At 38.1% G+C, this 24,508-nt stretch overlaps 1 protein-coding gene, 1 long non-coding RNA gene and 1 pseudogene across 8 annotated transcripts in view; 2 read left to right on the forward strand and 1 right to left on the reverse strand.

Moving 5' to 3' along the window:
* NRG4 (neuregulin 4) overlaps positions 1 to 24,508 on the reverse strand; it is a 190,103-nt gene that overhangs the window by 55,633 nt on the left and 109,962 nt on the right. The window lies entirely within an intron of this gene.
* Positions 1 to 24,508, forward strand: part of LOC113601895 (uncharacterized) — an 89,473-nt gene that overhangs the window by 2,346 nt on the left and 62,619 nt on the right. The gene's annotated exons all lie outside the window — the stretch shown is intronic.
* Positions 15,618 to 18,049, forward strand: LOC113602004 (centrosomal protein of 83 kDa-like; annotated as a pseudogene).

Here is a 24,508-nt window from a genome sequence, read left to right on the forward strand (position 1 = left end):
TCCTAAATAGGATTACAGATCATTACAAATCTTAAAACCTTATTTATTCAACCAAGGTGGCAATAAGAGATCTTAAAGGTGAATGTATAGCATTATATTGTTGTTAGCAAAACCTAGCTCCTTTAACATTGAGAAGTTTTAACTAGCAATCAAAGACCTGATAAAGATGAAACCTAAAGCTTTGGTTTCCCTGGCAGGCAAAAAGAGAAAAATACCTTTGTTTACATCGTCTTATCAAGAGTAGATCAACAGTCCAAGAAAATTGTCTTTTGAATAGAGAGAAAAGCAGAATTTCAACCTTATACCAATGTACTTTTAAAATTCCATTCATCGGGGCGCCTGGGTGGCGCAGTCGGTTAAGCGTCCGACTTCAGCCAGGTCACGATCTCGCGGTCCGGGAGTTCGAGCCCCGCGTCAGGCTCTGGGCTGATGGCTCAGAGCCTGGAGCCTGTTTCCGATTCTGTGTCTCCCTCTCTCTCTGCCCCTCCCCCGTTCATGCTCTGTCTCTCTCTGTCCCAAAAATAAATAAACAAAAAAAAAAAATTCCATTCATCTCAACCTTAGTCCATCCTGAGCACACATAAAATTCCTTTCCAAAGGCTTCCCTTCATGAACCTTCTACAACTTTCCTTTGCCTTCAAACTTTGTCCCAAAGCCATTTCTCTCCAAACCACCAGTCTCATTTAGGGCAAAATTACTTTCTTTTGCCCTCAACAAAAAATGTATTTCCATTCCTTATATCTTTCTTACATATCTCCCACTTTCCTACATACAGGGTTGCTTTCCTTATTTTCATCAGTCTTAAGTACACTTGGCAGAATTTTAACTCTAAGGAAACCTTAGTCTCCAATTGAGGACTTAGTAACCAACAGAGAGGTGTTTACACCAGAATTTTTTAGATGGTAAATTCATGAACCAATTAAGCACAAAGCGTGTCTTCCAATAGGTCCAAATAGCCTTAGTTTCTCTGCAATAAGAAGTTAAAAACACAAACCTATGTTCAGTAATCAAAGCTTTAGCACTCTATCCTATTTGGAAAAGACCTAGATGTCCAATGAATTGAATCTCATTTTATCATGCAATCAAAACTTTAAAGTTTCAGGTTACCAAAGACCTTGAAAGCTATCTTAACAATTACACATGAAAACTTTGAGATAGACAAAATTAACTACCATTTTAAGCCATCTTTTTGCTAACAAATTGCAATAGAGATAACATGAGCCTATTTGACCTTTAGTCAACCTTGGTAGAATGAAAGTTTCATATTTAATGCTGATAACTTTAAAGACAGATCCAACAAACTTAAATTAGTTTAAACACCGAATATGTTTCACCTGCGTCCACTTGAAACTCAATCAATTGTCCCCCATTGTTAATTTTCACTTGGGACTCCAGTGGAGGTACCTAAAGTGGGTGGTCCAAGGGGGTACACTTTTCTCCTTGACCTCCAGGGTGGGAGGAGGAGCCAATGTTGCCTGAGGCACTAAGAATGGTATAGGAACCAGTTATACAGGCCTCACCCAAATTGGTGCAGAAACAGGAAGGGGAGAGGAAGGCAGAAGAGGCAAGGTGCCAGCAGAAGGCAGTGAAGGAAAACCCAATGCAAAACCTTAGCTCAGACAGAAGAGCAGATGCCATGTTTTTCTACCAAAGTGGAAATATGGAGTCCACATTAAGCCAGGGAAGACCGGGAATTTCCCCAAAACAAATGGAGTTTCAGCAGCTTCTTGGGAATATTCCTTAAAGTCCCCATCCCAAGGTAGACTAACCATAGTTGGCTCCAATTATAGCTGTTAACCCCAGAAATGAATGAGGGAGAAGCCCTCACATCTATTAGGCAGAAGAACAGAGAGAGAGAGTCAACATCCCCTTCAGTATGATTCTACCTTGGTCAGACCAGTAAGTTCCCCTTCTCAAGGTTCCTCCCGATATTGGCTGGGTTTTGGGGTTCCCTTCCAATTCGGACACTCATTCTTCCAATGTTTCTTTTCCTTGCAGTAGGCACATTAGTCTTTTGCTAAGGGGGCTCTGGGCTTTCCCCACTTTGGTGGTTGAAGCTTCTCCGTCTTTGCATTGTCCTTTTCTTTCAGTGCTGCTGTGAGAAGGGTGACCCTCTTTTTTCAGCTTCCCTCTCAGCTGTGACCTACCTGTTCATGAAAACTTTATTGGTGACCTCTATCAACTGAGTGATATTCATCCTAGCTAAGCCCTCTAGCTTTTGGAGTTTTCTCCTGATGTCCGAGGCACAGTCTGGCTGATGGCCCTGGTGAGAGAGGATTCTCCGGGCCTGGGGGTGGAGAAGAGAAGAGTGGAGGAGTTTCAGGTCCCTGTGTGGGGGGGAAGTGGGGGCTCAATGGGTAAGGTGGAGGAAAGACAGGATCCTCCTCTGGGTCTCCCACAAATACCGTGGGAACATTGGGCTGCTTCTTTGGTTCTATGGGTGAGGCGGCTAAAACCTTTGCCTGACTCTGCTTGTTATGGATGAATCACACACAAGGTGGGAGATTTGGGGCAACTGCAACTTCAAGCCAGGAATCGATATATGGAAATTGGTCGGGGTGACCTGGGTTTCCAGTGACTACTCGCCAAACCTGCGGACCAGTTGGACACCTAATGTTCCTTCTGAGGACTATCCTATATTGAACATGGGCCATTTTAGTTCACAAAAGGTCCTTAACTTCCCAGGTGTCATTTTCATCCCAGAGTCGCCTGAGAATCCCTTTTTGAAGTTCTTAAGCATGACCTTGAGGATCATGGGCTTACTCTGTTTTGACCCCATTATTAATCCTTTTCCTGTGTCTGGTGTCGCAAAGGCAGACAGAGGGGTAGGGGTGCCCCTTCTAATGAGGAGACCAGTCAGATGTCTGTTTGGCCATGTCCCAAAGGCACTTAGGTGACACTCAGCCATAGTGGTCTCAGCTTTGTGACTTACGATCAGAAACTATTCCAATGCCACCATAGGCTATATGCCATTCACCACGGAATCGCAGACGGGCCCACTCAGACTCCATGGGCTTTTGGGAACCTTAAGGGTGCCCACCCATGGAGCCACAGAATCGAACTTGGCAGGCAAGCTAGACTGAGTCGCACATTCGCACTCACATATACACCAGAGGTTATTACATTCCCTCCCACAGAATTCCTACTTGTGAGACTTCTGAGGTCTCTGGGATCCGGTCCCCCTTCCACCACTATGGCTGGGCCAGACAGAATTGGAGCCACAGGCCTTACCAGTATCTGACATCAGGTCCGGGTCCTCACTTCCAAGTCTCCTTGAGTCCAGTGGGAATGGTGGAGCGGGGCTGGTCTGAGGAGACCGAGTGGGAGACTGCCAAAAATCCGGCAGGGAGCACCTTCTCCATTGCAATTCTTTATTCTTTCACCGCCTTGCCATTCTCCCAAACTGGTGGCAACAATGAATGGGCCAGCGCAATTGGGTTTCCCAATCAGAGAACCAAATATGTCATGGAACCAGGCTGGATCGCTGGCAGAAAAACCACGTGGCACTTGGAGATGTTGGTGGATCGGTGTTTTATTTTACACCGGCAGACTCAGAGGAGATCCTTCTCCAGAGATCTGAGCCCTGAACACAAGTGGGAGGGGTAATTTATAGTGTTATCTCTTCTGCATTCATGGTGGTTTGCGTGGCAAACAGAGCAGGAAGAACCTGGAAGAGGAGTCTCTAAGCTAGAAACTAGAGCTTATGTTAGTCCCATCGGCCATCTTATGGTGCAGAACTTTACTTATTTTCCCAACAATATCATAGGAGTCCCAAAAGAAGAATAGAGGGGAAAAAGGACAAAAGGTTTACTTAACCTTTTGTTATTATACAAATTATAATTATAGCTGAGAACAAATTATAGCTGAGAACTTCACTAATCTTGGGAAGGAAACAGGCATTCAAGTCTAAGAAGCACAGAGAACTCCCCTCAAAATCAACAAAAACGGGTCAACACCACAAAACATTACAGTGAAACTTGCAAAAAAGATAGAATTCTGAAAGCAGCTAGGGACAAAATGTCCTTAACTGACAAAGATAGACACATAAGGTTAGCAGTAGACCTGTCCACTGAAATTTGGCAGGCCAGAAGGGAGTGGCTGGAAATATTCAATGTACTGAACAGGACAAATATGCAGCCAAGAATGCTTTATCCAGGAAGGCTGTCATTCAGAACAGAAGAAGAAGAGGTAAAGAGTTTCCCAGACAAACAAAAAGTAAAGGAGTTCTTAACCACTAAACCAGCCCTGCAAGAAATTTTAAAGGGGACTCTCTGAGTGGAGAAACAAAGATGAAAGCAACAAAGACTACAAAGGACTGGATAACATCACCAGAAACACCAACTCTATAGACAACACAATGGCACTAAATCCGTATCTTTCAATAATCACTCTGAATGTAAATGGACTAAATGCTCCAGTCAAAAGACACAGGGTATCAGAATGGATTAAAAAAAAATCCATCTATATTCTGCCTACAAGAGACATATTTTAGACTGAAAAACACCTCCACATCAAAAGTGAGGGAATTGAAAACCATTTATCATGCTAAGGGAAGTAAAAAGAAAGGCAGAGTAGCCATACTTATATCAGACAAACTAGATTTCAAAGCAAAGACTGTAACAAGAGATGAAAAACAGCATTATATCATAATTAAGGGGTCTATCCACCAAGAAGACCTAACAATTGTAAATATATTTATGCCCCCAACTTGGAAAATCCAAATATATAAATCAACTAATAATAAACATAAATAAACTTGCTGATAATAATACCAAAATAGTAAGGGACTTTAATACCCCATTTTCAACAATGGACAGATGATCTAAGCAGAAAATCAACAAGGAAACAATGGCTTTGCATGACACAATGAACCATATGGACTTAACAGATATAGTCAGAACTTTTCATCATAAAGCAGCAGAAAACACATTATTCTCAAGTGCACATGTAACATTTTCCAGAATGCACATAATGGGTCACAAATCAGCTCTCAACAGGTACAAAAAGACTGAGATGATATCATGCATATTTTTGGATCACAATGCTATGAAACTTGAAATAAATCACATGAAAAAATTTGGAAAAACCACAAATACATGAAAGTTAAAGAACATCCTTACTAAAGAATGAATGGGTTAACCAAGAAATTAATAAAGAAATTTAAAAATACATGGAAGCAAATGAAAATGAAGACACGACAGTCCAAACCCTTTGGGATGCAACAAAGGCAGTCCTACGAGGAAAGTACATTGCAATAAAGGCCTATCTCAAGAAGCAAGAAAGGTCCCAAATACACAACCTAACCTTATGCCTATAGGAGCTAAAACAGAAGCAGCAAATAAAGCCTAAAGCCAACAGAAAAAGGGAAAAAATAAAGATTAGAGCAGAAGTAAATGATATTAAAAAAAAAACAGAACAGATCAATGAAACAAAAAACCAGTTCTCTGAAATAATAAACAAAATTGATAAACCCTTAGCAAGACCTATCAAAAAGAAAAGAGAGAACACAAATAAATAAAATCACAAATGAAAGAGGAGAGATCACATGATTAGAGATCATGTCTAATACCACAGACATAGAAACAATTATCAGAGAATACTAGAAAAATTATATGCCAAGATAATGGCCAAACTAGAGGAAACGGAAAAATTCCTCATGTACTACCAAAACTGAAACAGGAAGAAATAAAAATTTGAACGCATCCATAACCAGGAAAGAAATTGAATCAGTAATGAAAAATCTCCCAACAAACAAGATTCATGGGCCAGACAGCTTCCCAGGGGAATTCTACCAGACATTTAAAGAGTTAATACCTATTCTTCTCAAACTGTTCCAAAAAATAGAAATGGAAGGAAAGCTTCCAAACTCATTCTCTGAAGCCCACATTACCTTGATTCCAAAAACTTACAAAGACCCCACTAAAAAGGAGAATTATAGACCAATATCCCTGATGAACTTGGATGCAAAAATTCTCAACCAAGATACTAACAAATACAATTCAACAATACATTAAAAGAATTATTCATCATGATCAAGTGGGATTTATTCCTAGATTGCAGGGCTGGTTCAATATTTGCAAATCAATCAACATGATACACCACATTTATAAAAGAAAGGATGTGAGCCATATGATCCTGTCAATAGATGCAGAAAAAGCACTTAACAAAATACAGCATCGCTTCTTCATAAATCCCTTAAGAAAGTAGGGATAGTAGGAACATACCTCAACATGATAAAGGCCATATATGAAAGACCCACAGCTAATATCCTCAATGAGGAAAAACTGAGAGACTTCCCCCTAAGATCAAGAACACAACAGGGATGTCCACTCTCACCACTGTGGTTCGACACAGTATTGAAAGTCTTAGCCTCAGCAATCAGACAACAAAAAGAAATAAAAGGCATACAAATTGGCCAGGAAGAAGTCAGATTTCTACTCTTCACAGATTCATTCTTTCAGAAAACTGAAAGACTCCACAAAAAAACTGCTAGAACTGATACATAAATTCAGCAAAGTTGCAGGATAGAAAAACAAAGTACAGAAATTGGTTGTGTTTCTATATACCCATAATGCAGCAGAAGAAAGAGAAATCAAGGAATCAACCCTTTTACAATTACACCACAAGCCATAAGATACCTTGGAATAAACCTAACCAAAGAGGTAAAGGGTCTTTACACTGAAAACTATAGAAAACTTGTGGAAAAAACTGAAGACACAAACAATTGGAAAAACATTCCTCGCTCATGAATTAGAAGAACAAACACTGTTAAAATGTCAATATCACCCAAAGCAATCTACAGATTCAATGCAATCCCTATGAAAATAACACCAGAAATCTTCACAGAGCTAAAACAAACAATTCAAAAATGTGTACGGAACAAAGAAAGACCCCAAATACCCAAGTAATGTTGAAAAAGCAAACCAAAGCTGGAGGCATCACAATCCTGGACTTTAGCCTGTACTACAAAGCTGTAATCATCAACACAATATGGACCTGGCACATAGATCAGTGTAAAATAACAGAATCCATAAATGGACCCACAAATGTAGGGCCAACCAATCTTCCACAAAGCAAGAAAGAGTATGGACAAAAGACAGTCTCTGCAGCAAATGGTGCTGGGAAAACTGGACATGCAGAGGAATAAAAATGGACCACTTTCTTACACCATACACAAAAATAAATTCAAAATGCATGAAAGACCTAAATGTGATACAGGAAACCATCAAAATCCTACAGGAGAACATAGGCAGCAACCTCTTTGACATTGTTCATAGTAACTTATTACTAGATATGTCTCCTGAGGCAAACCAAAGCAAAACCAAACTATTGGGACATCATCAAAATAAAAATCTTCTGCAAAGCAAAGGAAATGATCAAAAAAAGAAAAGGCAACCAACAGAATGGGACAAGATATTTGCAAATGACATATCTGATAAACGGTTAGTATCCAAAATCCATAAAGCATTTATCAAACTCAACACCCACAAAATAAATAATCCAGTGAAGAAATGGGCAGGACATGAATAGACATTTTTTCAAAGAAGACATCCAGATGGCCAACCAACACATGAAAAGATGTTCAACATCACTCATCATCAGGGAAATACAAATCAAAACCACAGTGAGATACCAATTCACACCTGTCTGAATGGCTAAAATGAACAACTCTGGAAATAACAGATGTTGGCAAGGATGCAGAGAAAGGGGAACACTTACATTAGTTGGTGGAAATGCAAACTGGTGCAGCCACTCTGAAAAACAGTGTGGAGGCTCCTCAAAAAATTAAAAATAGAACTATCCTACAACCCAGCAATTTCACTACTAGGTATTTATCCAAAGGATACAGGAGTGCTGATTCATAGGGGCACATGTACCCAATGTTTATTTACAGCAGTGCTATCAACAAGAGCCAAATTATAGAAAGAGCCCAAAAGACCACTGACTGATGAATGAATAAAGATCTGTGGGTACATATATATAATGGAGTATTACCCAGCCTTAGAAAAGAATGAAATCTTGCCATATGCAATGATGTGGAGCTAGAGAGTGTTATGCTAAGTGAATGAGTCAGTCACAGACAAAGATAAATACCATATGATTTCACACACATGTAGAATTTAAGAAACAAATTTAAATTCTTTAACAAGAATTTAAGAGCAAAGGGGAAAAAGAGGGAGAGAGAGACAAACCAAGAGACAGACTCTTTACTATAGAGAACCAACTGATGGTTACCAGAGGGGAGGTGGGTAAGGGGGTGGGTTACATAGGTGATGATGGGTATTAAGGAGTGCATTTGTTGTGATGAGCACTGGGTCTTGTATGTAAGTGATGAATCCCTAAATTCTACAACTGAAACTAATATTACATTGTATGTTAACTGGAATTTAAATTTAAAAAAGAAAGAAAAGCTGGGATTGAATATAAAGAATAAATAGTTCATAGAAAAGGAAATACAAATGGCTCAACCTCTTCTATCATAAGGTAAATGTGAATTAAGGCAATACTGAGATACCATTTCTCATCTATCAGATTGGTAAATGTCCAAAGTTGGATAATGCAGTCTTCTGGGAAATGAAACACTCTCTTACATAGCTGGTAGGAATGTCTATGCAAAGCAGTTTGGCAATATCTATCAAAATTACAAATGCATATACCCTTGACTAGACAAATTCTTGGAATTTAACTTGTACTCTATAAAATTACATACATATGCAGCATTATTTGCATTAGGAAAAGATGAGAAACAACCCAGATGTCTATCAACAGGGTTAAATAGACCATAGTACTCTTGTAAAATATAATACTAAGCAGTTATAATAAAGTACTCTGTGTATTGCCATGAAAAGATCTCTAAGTGTATTATGAAATATAAAAAGCAGGGATGTCTGAGTGGCTCAGTCGGTTAAGTATCTCATTCTTGACTTCAGCTTGGGTCTCGATCTCATGGTTCATGAGTTTGAGCCCTGCACTGGGCTCTGCGTTGACAGTGCAGAGCCTGCCTGGGATTCTCTTTCTTTCTCTCTCTCTCCCTATAAATACATACATACATACATACATACATACATACATACATACATACATACAAAAAAATAAAAAAGCAAAGTAGAATACAGTGTTAAAACTTATTGAAAATAAGATTTCAGGCTGGTTTTGGCCTATATATGCATGAATATGTTAGAAGATAAACAACCAACTTTTAAAATTGGTGACTTATGAAGATTGAGTAGAAAACTGACACATCAGGGGAAGGGGTAGAAATAATAATTTGCACAGTATACCTTTTGCTTGATTTTGACCATGTGAATTTGTCACCAAAATTTTAAAATGCCAACAGATTTTGTAACCAAAACTGAAGCAATGATTAGAAATAGTTGCTAAGGAATAATCTTAGCCTGAGGTAAGACTGCACCCCAGACCTTTCATTCATATCTTTGCCAGGCAATGGTAGCCAGCTCAGAGACAAAAATGAGATTGAGCAAGTGGCCTTCCAAAACCAAGCTTCTTGTTTCAGATGGCCTCAAGGTAACAACCACCACTAAGTTCGAAGAGAAGGAATGGACTCAGAATAGAAGACATTAAGTGAAAGACATAAACTTTTTACATTTAAAAATTGTTTGAGATCGTTAGTGTGGTTACTTACACTGAACTGAGTAGACACAGAAATATCTAGAGCCTAGTAAATTTTTTAATGGATTGCATTACCAAAAAAACCTTACCTGCACAAGCCTGTTAAAATCCTCAAGCAATTCCTAGACCTCCAAATCCAAACAGCAGGCAGTATGATGAAAACTTTGCAGTCCCCAAGAATGGTGAAGGGTAGCAGAACAGTCCACCTCAAAATATACCACTTTGACAAAGGATTATTTTGAGCTGAAGGGAACTGAGAAGAAACAGATTCTCTGCCTTCTCCTTCTCTACCAGGAAGAGCAGGAGAATTGTTAATCACCAGAGGCAATTCTAGACTCTTATCAACCTGGAGGTGACACCAGAGAAATCTATAGAACAAAACTCATTAACTAGCCTTTACCATATATATTTGCCATTAATTTTTGCCATATATTTACCTTCTCATGGAGTGCCACCCTTTAAAGGTTAAAATCCCTTTTCCTTTGTAACTTGCCACTTATCTACAAATTTATTGTTCTTTGTTCAGATGCTATATAAGCCCCCTAGTTCTAACCATACCTTTTAATTATGCATCACTGAGTACTCTCATGTGTACATAAATGGAAGCATTAATAAACTTCTATTTGTTTTTCTCTTGTTAATCTGTCTTTGTCAGTCTAACTTGCAGGGCTCCAAGCAATGAATCTAAGACAGAGGAAAAATGTTTTTTCCTCTCCCCTACAAGGACATACTGTGCAATAACTACCTCAGCAGTGGCCTTGGAAGAAAATTCTTAAGGAAGACAAATCCAACAAGGCAGAGCCAGGGCTACAGAGGTCAAATGACTTGACAGCTCCTCCCAGAGGAGCTTCCAGAATGGCTAGCCAAGGGATTTACTTCACTTCAGAGCAGGAGGGGTTTCACAAGTTTTGTTAGGAGAATAGGATAACTACTAAGCACCAGAAACTATTACATGTTTCCTATTTTTTTCTATTTCCCTATATTTCCTAACTTCATTAGAATTATCCTATTCTCAGGCCACTGTTGTATATTTGGGTGGGGGGATAGGGATGGCTAATAACTTTTAGTTTATAGACTGCTGGATAAGGAGCCAAATCTGGATCTTCTGGATAAAACTATAAATTACCCAGAAATATGGGCTTCAAATTGGATGCGAGCTTAGGTGGATGGTTTGTGGGAGAGAATGCAATGGACAGAATCCAATGGAACCCACTGGAAATGGCTGTTCCAGTACATGGATAACCACTGCTGTGTGAATACCAACACTTCAGAATATGAAGTGAACACAACACTTCAGAATATGACATACATACCACCTCTTGCCAATTACATGCTATCCAAAGAACACTCTAAAACTTGTTACTAGCAAGGAGTCTTCAGATCACATTATGACATCTGTGACATCCAACACTACTTAGATGCTTCAACAGTCAAAAGGAAAATAGACATGAATTTCAGATGCACGTTGTGGATGCCATACAAGAATTATATTTGGTGACAATAACAGACAGATGTTCTAAAGTTCTCAGTGTCTCCATCACCAAGGATTTTGATAGTGACTTTACCATCACCCTGGATATCATGGCAGTTCAGAATGTAAGCCAAGCTTTGTAACATGTGTGAAGACTGAGCAGCTAGGTAGGAGAAGTTTTACAGTTAAAATATGTGTTGAAGAGGGGGCCAGCCTCAAAGAAGTTGACTCTTATACAATTCCTTCTAATGTTCTCACTTTTATGTTGAAATATTTCACAGATTTCATAGGTGACAAAGCTGTTTAAGCATATGAAATTTCCTGAGTTTCTTGACAAACACAGGTCCCAGATGAATACAGAACTGTTTATGCTCTGTATGGCACACTGGACATTAACTCTGTAAGTGGTATAAAATGGATAATGCCAAGGAACTAACCAATAATAGTAGCTCTGATATGAATCAACAAGTCTATGTCCTTCTTTATATCAGGAGAAGCTAACTGGAAAGAGAGAGTGGGAATCAGTCTATGCAAAGGGACACAAAAACTCTGGGTTAGTGACCAAAGATGTGAATTTACTGCAGAAGGTGCCAAACAAAATCCTGCACCAACTTCTTCAGTTAAAAGAGTGCCATTTCTGCTTCAATTCAAAGCAATGTGGATCCTTTGAACTTACAGGAAGAATGCCATATTTCTGCTCTCTTCATTCCTTTGTAGGAATGTAGATCCGAGTTTCCCTCTGGTTTCAGTTTACTTTTGCTGATGAACTTCCTTTAACATCTTATAATGACACCTAATAATAATGAATGCTCTCAACTTTGCTTATCTGTAAAACTCTTAGAATGTGAAATATTCTGAATCTACTGATTTTTTTTTTTTTTGGCCATTACTTCTTAAAATATTTTTTCTGCTCCCTTTCCTTTCTGTGATTCCTTATCACATGTATGTTGGACTTCTTAATATTGTCCCACAGGTCACCAAAGCTCTGTTCTTTCGTCTTTTTTCTCTCTGTACTTTACTTTGTAAACTTTCTATCACTGCCTTTAACATACTAATCTTGATTCGGCAGTATTTAATTGTTAAGTCAATCCAGTGGACTTTTCATTTTGATGTTATACTTTTTAACTTCTAGAAATCTATTTTCTTCTTCAGTGCAAGTTTTCCTTTAAGTTTTTAACATATTTATAATAATTGCTTTAAAACTCATGCCTGCTAATTCCATTATCTCTGACATTTCTGCATCTGTTTCTTTTGACTGAATTTTTAGTCATATTTTCCTGCTTCTTTATATATCCTAGTATATTCTAGTACTTTTTATTACTTTCTGAACATTATGAATATTATGTTGTTGAGTGCTGGATTTTGTTGTCTTTCTTTCAAGAGTGTTGGATTTGCTTGGGATGCAGTTAAGTTACTTGTGAATACAATTTATCCTTTTAAGTTTTTTTGAAGCTTTTTGGAGGGTAAGCCTAGTCATTAGACCTACTTTAGCCCTACTAAAGAGTGGCTCAACTGAATGCCCTGGGTTGGACATTCCACTCTGGCTGGTTGGCACTTAAGCATTCCAAATCCTGCCTTAGCTCTGGGAATTGTTCAGCTTATAGCTCTCAGTAGATCCTTCCCCAGCATTGTAGATTTCCACACTATACTACATATTACACATGTGTATCACAGTATTCAGCAAGATACTCAAAAGGAATCCCTATGCAGATTTTGGAATGTTTTGTCTACACAGCTTCCTCTTCTCTGGTACTCTAGCCCACAAATTCCAGCCATGTCAGTCTCCCTAACTTTTGAGCTCTTTCTTATAGAGACTCTAGATTCTCGCTACATATCCCTTGCTACAGCACTAATGTTTGTTGTTGTTATTGTTTTATCAGTAGAATAACCTGGCTTAACTGAAACTCTAAACTTTGTCTCCCCAATTGTGGCAACAGCTGAAATCTCTATTCATTTTTCTTAGCCTTGGCAAGGCTGTCTGGAATTTTCCCTATGCATACAAGTTCAGGACCAACTAAAGATTTGGGCAGTTTACATACAGAAGTTGGGCTCTTGCCCTGTGGATCTCTCCAGGATGTCCCTCATCAATTTCCAGCTGTGGTGATTGCCTAGAGTTTCTATTCAGTTTTATCCACTTTCTGTGGCACTTATTAGGGCCTTATCTTAGGCAGATAGCCAAAAATTGGGAAACTCACCCAATGATATTTCCCTCTTCTAACTGTGAACTCTTTTCTGTTTCTGCTACTTTTAGTTACTCTCCAGTGCCTCTGTACAGTGTTATTTCTATTGGTGCAGAGTTTATAATTTTTATCTCTAGAGAGGAGTAGGTAAGTCTGGAATATGAGCTATTCCAGTTTTACATAAAGCAAATGGTTTTAATCAGAATCTATACTGATGATAATCAAGCATGAAAGGACCTTAGGGATGTAAAATCAAAATATTTTTTCTAAGACTGAATGGTGTGCTAGACACAAGAATCATATTCTTGAAATTCAGGGACTAGAAGGACACTTAAAGAAAAATAAGCAATTCAAGAATATGTAATACTTGTAATACACTTCAACTGTAGTTAGATTGTTATCAAATACAAGTGGACAACTGTGAGATGCTCTGTAATACTTAGAAATGAAGGATGCAAGTTGAATTATAAAGTCAATGAATCAGACTTGAATGAAGCAAAGTTCCTTTAAACAACGGAGACTGACTGAATATGTGTTAACATATCTAAAGAAAGAGCTTGTCAATCTGAGGAGCCGTTCGTTGGTCAAGGAGAGAAAGGAAAGGCACAAAGGGGAACATTAGTAATACCCACCTAAACACTGTCAAATATAGAGAAAGTTGTGGTCAGAAGACTTTAAGTACTACTATTACAGTCGTAGGCAAGATTGTTACTATTGTGGCCGTGAATGCATCAGACAAGTTGTAAATATAAACTCAAATTATGTAATTTTTTCTATTCTATGCTCATTAAATGTTCTAATTATAAACTTGGCCTCCATGTATGTTAGTCTACAGAGAAAAAGAATGCCTGGCCTACTGTAACTCTAGTCTGTGTCACTTATACATATTATAAATTAATACATTGGAATGCTTTAGACATTAGTCTTTGTAAACCTAGTCAATATGTATCTGCTTATGAGAAATGAGATCCCTTCACAATGTGCTTAATTAGATTAAAGCTGAGGGGAGACTTCCAGATGTGATACAATGATCACACAGTACTCTGGAAGCTATTTACTTCCTAGATATACTAACTTCATTGAGTATTTAAATCTTAATTTTTTGCTACAGGAGTTTGAAATTCAAACCTTAATGGTGTTAAAAAACTTAGCTTTGTTTTTTAATAGATCATATGTGCTTAACTACATAAGACACAGTAGAATAAAGAGACACTGCTGGCAAAAGAGGACTTTAGTGAAAGGTCAGGCAATAAGAGAGAGTCCCTGACATAAAATCTCCCTTAGATACAGCAGAGAAGAGATCCATTCACCAAACTAGAAAAAACTGCCAACATTCTATTTATAATCATTTATTCTTACAGTGACTAGTGAATTGCTAAGATCATTCATGTACATAATGACAGTACCAGATCTCGATATTATACTCATTATTATTACTATATCTGCTTGTACTGTCTTGGTAGAAATCAGACAAAATGGCTGTATCAGAATGTGAAAATAAACAGGTCCTAGAGTAAACCTCAAATATTCCCAGTGAAATATGTAATGGGAACCGCATCATAAAGATCTATAAATATCAGTATTACACATATCTTCTTGATGGCCAGGATTAGCTCTATATTTGGAATTTCCATTTAACACATTTTGGTTGAGATACTTTATAAAAAGGATGAGGCAGGCGTAAGACAATTATTTTAAAGGCTTTTTTCATGCCCTCCCCCCATTTGAATCCTTTCCCATTCTAATACTCCATTAGACTAAGAAAACAGAGATTTTTGGAAATGCTGATTTGTTATACACTTAGTGAGAGAAGGCAAATATGCAAACTAAAAATGGGCAGATGCTCCACTGGGCTTGAGGGGTATCTGAGCAGGACGTCTCAGCCCCATATTCCCAAAAAGGTGGAATGAGGCTTTTCTCAGCTGTTACTGCCCTCGCCTTCCAGAACACCTCACATTTCCCCATGAGTCAGAAGCCCAAGGATGTGCTCGACCCTCCTTTTCCTACTCCTCTTCTTCAGCCTCTGCCACAGGTGTCTGCCAGGACCTTGACAGGTGTTGTGGGCCAGGCCAGCACCTTGCTTGTGGGACCATATCCCTTAGCCCCAGTGTCTCTGGAAGGACAGTTGAGTGGGTCCCAATGGTTGGAGATGTAGAGGTGTCCCCCCAGTGGCAAGTTTGGCCACAACACCAGTCATTGTTTTATGCACTCACATTGCAAGGACTGTGTATGTGAGTCGGTATGATTTGGCATCCTGAGATTCTTTCTTAGCAAGTAAGTAGAAAAAACTCTTAGAAAAAAAATAAGACAATAAGGAAGCTAGAACTTATTTTTACATGGCTATCAGCTCACTTACCAATATGGACACTTTTCCCACAGTTTTTTCCTCCTAGCGGAGAAAGTAGGTTGACAAGTTCTCAGTCTGAGTTCCAAAAAATGTTAATTAATGAAAGATTACAATGTAAATATCATAAAACTATCTGACTCTGAAAGTTGAACACACAGGGTTGCAAGATGAATACATAAAGTCACAAAATGAATTCAAGTGCCTGTTAAATGAAAAGCAAACTCACCAAGAAAAATTTCAGCTGCTGCTTAAAGAGCTAAGAGGGAAATTAGTAGAGAAAACTAAAGACTTGGAAGAATGACAATGCAAGTGTTAACTTCACAGAAGTTGGAGTTGTTACAAGCCCAAACAATTAGAATTAGAAACCTCAATGAGAGAGCATTTTAGGAATCTGGGTGAAGAAGTGGAAAGTATAGAAGTGAATACAATAAGCTTTACTATGAACATACATTTTTCAAATCAGCATTTGAACACCAGAAAGAATTTTCACATATTTTAGAAGAAAAAATAAAATATGGGGGTGCCTGGGTGGCTCAGTCAGTTGAGCATCTGACTCTTGATTTTGGCTCAGGTCATGATCTCACAGTTTGTGGGTTCAAGCCCCTCACTGGGCTCTGTGCTGGCAATGTAGAGCTTGCCTGGGATTCTTTCTCCCTCTCTGCCCCTGCCCCTCTCACATTCTCAATCTCTCCCTCTCAAAATAAATAATTTAAAAAAGAAGAAGAAAAAAATAAAATATAAATCAAAGACTGCAAGGCTGGAGAAAGATAAAGAAGAACTATTATAACCAACTGCTTAGAGTTGATCTCACAAGAGACAGCCAATGAATGGGGAGCAACTTGTTTGAGGAAAGTCTACTTGTGTTAGCAATCGCAAGGTGTAGAAGCTGAAGTAGCAGAATTAAGGGGTAAAAAAGAGAATTCTGGTGCTCAGGTAAAAAATGTCCAAAGAATTCAGGTGCGGCAGTTGACTGAGATGCAGGATACAGTCATATCCCCTGAGGCTGAAAAACAGCTAAACTACAGGCTGAATGCTTGGAGAGAGAGTTACAGTCAAACAATAAACAAAACACTGTTTTAATCAGTAAAGTGCATAGACTTGAACAGGAAATAAATACAATGACCAGTAAAGCAAAAGAACTTAAATATTCAAACAAATTTGAAATAAGAGACTTCAAACTGGAGACATCAAGAGCTAAGAGTGAACTAGAAAGAGAAAGGAATAACATTTAAACTAAACTAAATGGTCAGACAATGAAATTCTCAATTCAGTTGTTGAACACCACAAAGAGCTCCTAATAGAAAAGGATCACAAATGAATACATAAAGCACAAGCTGCGAAGGAAAAACGTTATCAAAAACTTCTGGTATGACAAGATGAAAAGCAAGAACTAGAGAACAAATTAGTGGATTTAGAGAAAATGAAAGTGGAACATGATGTCTGAAGGCAATCTGAAAAGGATCAGTGTGAAGAGAAATTGCAAGCTTCACAGATAGCAGAAGAGCCAGCTGGAAGGGAACTACAGAGCATCAGGTTAAAACTTCAACAACAAATTGTGAATACTGAAAATGCAGAAGAAGAAAAAAAATGAAAATTCTGACTGAAACAGTAAATCTAGTAGTTAGCAGATCCAGGTGACCTTGCTTGCATACTCAGAGAATAAGTTGCTGAATTCAAACAAATACTGAAGGAAATGGTGGAGAGGTTAAACCAGGAATGCTGAAATTTAAGAAGCCAAGCTGAAAACCACAACTAGAAGTTGAAAATCAGACAGTGGAAGAGAAACAGATATAAGGGTTGGAAGTAAAGCATATGCTTCAGGAATCTATCACTGACAGAGAAGAAAAGTATAATCAAGCTAGAGAAAACCTGCAGCAAGCTGCAATTGCCCAGAAAGAGAGAAAATCTCTTCATGGAAACAAAGGAGAACACAGAACTCTTAGAGACAAAGAGAGAAGAACTAGAAACAGAAAATCAAGTGTTAAATAGACAAATGTTCCATCTGAAGAATATGCAAAGCTTCAAAAAAGACTAAAGGATTTACAGAGAAGACGTAATGAAAACTGAAGTTTGATTCTGGTTCCTAACATTAACTCCAACAGGATCCATCAAGCCTGTTAGCTTCCAGTCATCAACCATCTATCTTTTCCTCCTCATATGCAGGAGGAAAAGATCAAAGGGAACTCTCTACTTCATGAAAACCTGGAAGAACTAGAAACAACACAAAGAAAACAACTACTGGAATTTGGATCTCCTGAAAATTTTTCTTGGAGAAAAGGCAGATCAAAGGGATGAAATCAGTGTGATTCAGTAAAGCTTGAACTTTTAATGTATGTGGCATTTAGATCCTTTATTATTGTTTCCCAAAACATTTGAATGTGCCTCAAGAAGAGGTACCAGCTACAGGTTATATTGCATCGATGTCAGGTTTTAGGATTATACTAATGAAAACTGAAGCATTAAAACAGCTCCAGAGATATTCAGAATATTTACTGACAATAGTTTGAGAATGCTTTAAAAAAAAAAAGAATAAATGAAAGGAATTAGGGAATTGAGTTTTAAAATTATTTTATTAATTTTACTTTGTTGAGGGACACCTGGGTTGCTCAGTAGGTTAAGCATCTGACTTTTGATCTCGGCTCAGGTCATGATCTCATGGTTCATGGGTTCAAGCCCCACAACAGGCTCTGCACTGACAAGCATGGAGTCTGCTTGGGATTCTCACTCTCCCTCTCTCTGCCCCTCCACTTACTTACTTATTTTCTTTCTTTTTCTCTCTCTTTCTTTCTTTCATGTTGATTTCCCTCTTCCTCGTTCAGACTCTTGGCATTAACAGGGTCAGTAAATATTTTGTGGTTTAATATATACAAGTTGTAAACCTCTAGTTCTTGAGAAAATGTAACAGTTTAAAAGTCAGCATTAGAAAACAAAACTGAAAGGTACATACTCATTAAAAAATGCTACTGTTCTAAAAGGAGTAAACTAAAATCTCTTCAAATAAAGAGATTAATAAATATTTTTCTATCTTAAAAAGGGTAAAAAATGATTCAATAACATCTCAGTAGAAAATTACAAATAACTTTTTTTTTATGAGAGAGAGAGAGAGAGAGAGTATGTGAGCAGGGGAGAGGAGCAGAGGGAGAGAAAATCAAGCAGGCTGTACACTTAGCACAGAGCCTGTCACAGGGCTGGATACCATGACCTTAGCCTAAATCAAGAGTCCAACTCTCAAACGACTGAGCCATGCAAGCGTCCCACAAATAACTTTTTTATTTATCAGCTCCTAATTTTCCCTAACATGAGAAAATTTTAATTTTTTCTAGTAATTAAACTTAATATTTTCAAATCACTAATATATTGCAAAGATCTTTTCTTCATAGAATATATATGGTAAGATATGGTATATCTTACCATAGCTTTGTTTGCTTGGTGTTAAATATCCCTATTTTTTAGTGATAAAATTGTACATTCTTTTTTATCCTGGTTTTTCTCCTCAAAAATTTGCTCAACAAATATTTTTATTTCAGTATTTTATCCCAGAACCTATACCGGATGCAGGCAATTCAAAGACATAAGAGGATGGGTCTGTCCCAAGAAGCTTATATTCTGTTAAAGAGTAGCAGATACATAAATCACTAAATGAAATAAAGAGCTATAAGACAGAAATGTATCTGAGTATAATGTAGACTTATAATAGTCAACCAAATTAATATTAGCTGTCATTTAAGGCAAACCCTCAAATATTGGTGGTTTAATACAATAAAACTTTATTTCTGGCTTATAGTATAGTCTAATGCCCAATAATGGTCAGGCAGCCCTTCTCCATCTCCTGAATCTGCTACCCAGAAAACAGCCTCCAACATCACTGAGGCAGGAAATAAAACAGGCTAGAGTTTTTCTGGATGGTTTACAACACTTTTGCTCATAATCACATTGTCCCAGAACCCAATCACAGAGCACAACCTAACTGAAAGTTAGGCTGGGAAAAGTAGAGGATCACATAGATATTTATGGAACACTAATAGCCTCTGACAAAGGGTGTTAGATGGAGAATGGTTAAGTCTACCTAGAAAAGCTTCATGGAAAATATAATGCTCAACCTTAGAGACTCTTAACGATAGAGAACAAACTGAGGGTTGAGATGGAGGGAGGTGGGTGGGGGACAGGCTAAATGGGTGATAAGGAGGGCACTTGTTATGATAAGCACTGGGTGTTATATGTAAGTGATGAATCACTAAATTCTACTCCTGAAATCAAAATTATGCTATATGTTAACTAACTAGAATTTAAATAGAAAATTGAAGAAAAAAAAAAAAGGGCACCTGGGGTGGCTCAATGGGTTGAACATCCAACTCTTGATTTCGGCTCAGGTCATGATCCCAGGGTCATGGGATCAAGCCCTGCAATGGGCTCTGCACTGAGCATGGACCCTGCTTAGGATTCTCTCTCTTTCCCTCTCTCTCTCTGCCCCTAACCCCACTCGTGCACTCTCTCTGAAAAAAAAAAAATTTTTTTTAAAAGAAAATTCTTTATGTACAAAACTGTTCATTCATTCCACAAATATATGTAAATTGCTCATTATGTGCCAAAAACATCTGTAAGCAACTTAATAAGATATAAATGCAGACATTAAAATAATCACCGTGAAGAATATGATATAAACATTTATGAGATAGTGCTAAAGGAAAAAAATTGACTACACTACTGTATCTCTTCTGGTTAAAAACAATTGGTAATGAAGCACAGTGTAAGAAATGAAATGATTTGAAAAGTTATGGTAATTTGGTATGGGGATTAAAGTAAATTTCTAATTAGAAAGTTTTCAATAAAAAAGATTTAATGAAACAGAAAACAGATATGTAATTGAGAAAAATCAACAAGACCTAGTTGATTTTGAAAAGATTAATCACTTCTAGAGTGATTAATCAAGAAAAAAGAAAGAAAACATAAAGAAGACATAAAGAAAACATAAAAAAGAAAACATAATTAGGAATTAAAAGGTGACCACCACCACAGACTTTTATATATATTAAAAAGATATTAAAGGAATAATATAAACATTCTGCCAATACATTTTGACATCTTATAAAATTGAAAAATTCCTTAAACACAACTTACCAATACTAGCACTCAAATAAATAAAAAACCTAAATTTTCCTATTTCTGTTAAAGATACTAAATATACCATTTTAAACTGTCTCAGATGGGAGGCAAACCATAAGAGACTATTAAATACAAAGAACAAACTGAAGGCTGCTGGAGCGGTGTTGGGTGGGGGGATGGTCTAAATGAGTGATAGTACTAGGGAGGGTACTTGTGATGAGCACTGGGTGTTATATGTAAGTGATGAATCACTAAATTCTACTCCTGAAACCATTATTACACTATATGGTAACTAACTTGGATTTAAATTAAAAAAAAATTTTTTTAAACATATAACTCTCTCAAAAAGAAAATGCCATTTTCAGATGGTCTCACCATAATTCTTGTAAGCATTTAACAAACAATACCAATTTCACACAAATTCTGTCAAGAGAATAGAGAGAAAAAAGGGTACACTGTCAAATTCATTTTATAAGACTGGCATAATCTTGATACCAAAATCTAGTAAGGGTATTAGAAGAAAAGGAAATTACCAATATACTCTTGAATGAATGTGTAAAAATCGCAAACAAAATACTTGAAAATCAAGTTCAGCAATACATAAAAAGAATAAATAAATAAGGTTTATCTCAGGAGTACAAGGTTGGTTAAACATTTAAAAAACAATGCTTATTTGCAGCCATGATGGAAGAAGAGATACTAAATTTACCCTCCTATCTTAACTGAAATATAAAAACAAAAATATGAAATGATCTTGGACAACAGGTACCAGAGAACTATGATCCTTGAGAGAAAGTAATAAATGAGGTAATAAACTCTATGATCACCATAGTTTACTGGCTAGAGTGTTTCCAGGGCACAGCACAGGGAAGGATATCCAGGTAGAAACAGAGGTTTTCCTGATTTAAGAAGAGAATCTGAAGAGGCCAATGCAGTTAGAATTTACATGGCAGAATACCAGACAGAGTACTGCCCAGAGAGAGAAAAGTCCTCATATCTGCACAGGATTCCACTTAAGCCTTCAAATGAATACAGATAGCAAATACATGTTAGGAAATCAATCAATATTGGAGGAGAAAAAACACCGGAAAAAAGCAGGTAAAGAAAAATTCATGATCTTCATACAGGGGTAGAACAGTTCATGCCCCTGATAGCCAGATTAGAAAGCTGGTAAAACATGGATATCAGGTAAAGTATTCAGAATGATACTGGGTATTCAGTAGTGGGTTATTATAAATTATGTCTAAATTAAATATTTCTCTAGTCTCACCTAACAAAGTTTAAAAGAAAAGCTAAAGAATCACAAGATTTTCAAGTAAATCAACAAAGTCCTAGAAAGAAAGCTCAAAATTACTCAAATACAAAACAACTTGGCACCCAACAGTATAAAATTTACAAAGACTGGTAACCAATAAAAAATTACCAGGCCTGCAAAAAAGGCAGGAAAATATGACCCATAATAAGGAGAAAAATTAATCAATAGAAACAGAATAGAATTAGTGAACAAGGATATTAAAACAGCTATTATAAAAATATCACATATGTCCATAAAGGTAGAAAGTATGAGCATGTTAAGGAGATCTATAGAATAAATATTTTTCATGTTATAAATCTCTTTAAGAGCTAATTTCTGTTTATGCAAGATATTATAACAATGTATTGTGTTGGTTTATAACATATGGTGACCTAAAGTACACATCAATGATAGTAGAACGACCAAAAGTGGGGAAATATAGGTATACTTTTGAAAGGTTATTATAGAAGGTGTGGGAGGGGATGCTGAGTAGGGTGGGATGGGAGGGCTCCTGGATTATAAATAAATAAATACATAAATATAAATAAATAAATGTTTTAAAAAAGAAAGTTTCTTATAATTGAAGTGGTATAGTATTAACTGAAAGTAGATTATAAGGTATATATATATTTTTAATTTATATATTTATTTTGAGAGAGAGCAAGTGGGGGAGGGGCAGAGAAAGAGGGAAAGAGAGAATCCCAAGCAGGCTCCATGCTGTCAGCCTCTGGAATCTGATGCATGGCTTGATCCCACAAACCATGAGACCATGACCTGAGCTGAAATCAAGAGTCAGACACTTAGCCAACTGAACCACCCAGGCACCCCTATGATAAGATATATTCTAAAACCCACAAGCAACCACCAAAAACAAACAAACAAAAAAACACAAAGTGAAGCGATTGTAGCTAATACAAAGGCAATTAAACGAAATCATAAAAAGACTCCATCTAAAAGAAGGCAGGAAAAAAGAAAAGGGGAACAAAGAACAGAGGGGACTAGTTAAAAAAACAACAAGACAACAGATTTTAAACCTAATTGTATCACTGTTTACATTAAATGTAAATAGTCTAAACACTAATTAAAAGGCAGGTTGCCAGATTGGATTTAAAAACTCAATTATAGAGAGGGAGGGGCCCACATGGCAGAGAAGTAAGGGATCCATACTTCCTGAGTCTCTCAAACAAAGAAGTGCTGAAGCCAAAGGACTTTGAACCCCAAAAATCTGGGAGGAAAAGAAACTGAATCTACTAGGAAGAAAATGAGACAACTTGAGAGACCATAGGTGGGTGATTACAAACTGGGGGAGATAAAATGGGCTGCATAGGCATGAAGGGGAGGGATCCCTTTCTGCAGAGAGACAAAGGGAAGAGAAAGAGTGGCTGGGGACATGTAGGACTGTATCTGGACAAGAGAAAAACCTAGGACTGGGACTGAGAGGGATCCCATCTCTAACTGTGGGGCTTTCTTCAGACTGGGGCTGGCTCCCTGTTCACATACCTGGGGAGGAGGGGAGCCAGCCCTGGGTCCGGTGGTAGATCAGGGGCGCAGTCTGCAGTAGGAGAAAGTGGTCCTCTCCTTGGAGGGCTGTGTGACAGGACAAAGCCTGCCTGTGTATGCCACTCCAGGCCCCCAGGCTCGGTGGCTAGGTCAAGGGTGCAGTCTGCAGTAGGAGAAAGCAGCCCCCTCCCTGGAGTGCTATGGGAAAGGACAAAGCCTGCCTGCCTCCACCACCCGGGGCTCCGCGGTGAGGTCAGCAGCCCACTCCTCAGCAGGAAAAGGCGGTTCTCCCTGAAGTGCTGCAGCACAGCCAAAGCCAGCCGGGACTACATACCAGGCCTCACAGAAAGGTGCTTCCCCAGTGCCAGAGCACATGGAGTGGGTCTTTGAATCCTAGCCAAGCACAGGGTCAGGGGAGTTAGCAGAGTGAGAAGGACTGCTCTGTCTACGCCCATGGCACAGTGAGGATGACTCAAACGGAGTCCACTGGGTCTGGGTCTGTGGAGAAGAGACTGGGGGATCTCCATTCCCCACTGCTCACCCACCAAGGCAAGGCTACAGTGATTGGCCCACAGTGGAGGGTCAACAGGCAGGGCCCACAGTGGAGGCGGGACCAGCCTACACCAAACCAGGCCCCTTGGAACCCGGTAACCGTGTATCTACGGGAGCTGGACAGACCCTGTGAACAGCTCCTCCAGACCAATGCTGCAACATTGGCTGGATTAATTCTAGGTCAATTCTGGATATATAGATATATTCTCCCTGCCATTTCTGCTCCTTATCTCTTCCCTTCTCTAGGCTGGTCACTCTGGTTATTGGTTTGTCTAAACAGATGTATTTAATCCATTCTCTTGATACATGTTCCACACCTCCTTTTTACATTCCTTTCTCTCTCTCTGGAATAATCAAGCCATATAGTTTCTCTGGGTAACTTTATCTTCATTCTTTTCCCCCACCTCCTTCCTTATTTTCCTCTCTTTCTT

The sequence above is a fragment of the Acinonyx jubatus genome, chromosome B3 (assembly GCF_027475565.1).
Source record: "Acinonyx jubatus isolate Ajub_Pintada_27869175 chromosome B3, VMU_Ajub_asm_v1.0, whole genome shotgun sequence".
Taxonomy (NCBI): domain Eukaryota; kingdom Metazoa; phylum Chordata; class Mammalia; order Carnivora; family Felidae; genus Acinonyx; species Acinonyx jubatus.